The sequence below is a fragment of the Mastomys coucha genome, unplaced genomic scaffold (assembly GCF_008632895.1).
Source record: "Mastomys coucha isolate ucsf_1 unplaced genomic scaffold, UCSF_Mcou_1 pScaffold22, whole genome shotgun sequence".
NCBI classification, from domain to species: Eukaryota; Metazoa; Chordata; class Mammalia; order Rodentia; family Muridae; genus Mastomys; species Mastomys coucha.
In genome coordinates, this window is record NW_022196905.1 from 105,062,999 (window position 1) to 105,064,007 (window position 1,009).

Below are 1,009 nucleotides of genomic sequence, written 5' to 3' on the forward strand. Positions count from 1 at the left end.
TTCATCCTTAGCTACCCAGAGATGTCTAGGCCAGCATATATATCACATACTGGACTACACAGGACCCTGTCTCAGACAATACTGACAAGAGAAGGCTGTGCTGAATTAGATGATCCCTGTCCCCCACCTTCTCATATCCTGAGCATGGGGGGCAGCTTCCCACCCAGCTTCATTCCTTATTTTCAAAACATGATTCTTCTTATGGTTGGAATCTCAGCTCAACCTGCCCTGATCCACACATTCATTTTCTTGGCCATGACACAAGAAGCTAGAGGAAGCTGTGTGCTGTGCAGATGTTGTGCAGGGCACACCCTGCTGACAATACAGCTCAGAAGTTCTGTCAGTCAGCAGAGATTCCCACCGCTGTTCACACCGTCCAGACCAGAACCAGGTGGTGTGGCTATACTTGTAAGACCCACGTTAGAGGCCTAAAGACTGGAACTCGCTCACCTCAGCGCACACATGAATGCTGAGTCCTGCCTTCCTGCTCACAGGTTGGCTCTGGGGGTGGGGGAGAGGGTAGGATGGAAGCTGTTATACAGCTTCTCAATCAGCCCAGACACTCTGGGGTGGCACTCTGACCCCCTACTGAGCCTCATCTGAGAACCATGGGTGCCTCTTTTGGCTGTGGTAATTACAGTAAATTTATGCACCTTTGAATGATCCCTCATTCCATCACCACCACCTCCTGCTTCCCACTGAGGCAGGAAGGGTAAGTGTAGCCCTTACATCTGAGTCTGGTATCCAGGCAGCCCTCAGCCCTGGGTGGTATGAAGCTGACTCATTTGCAATAGCTAGCCCTAGCCAACCTTCCCAAAAGGGGGACCCTGTGACTTTAGCATCTACTTCACATTGGATAACAAAGACACATGGAAAAGCGGAGTCCCCTGAGACACAGATGACCATTCAGCCCAGCCCATCTGCCTGAGTTACTGCAGCTTCATGGCACTATCTACTACTGTACACACTTCCATGTCAGGATCCCCTTGACAAGTGATTTACCATTTCA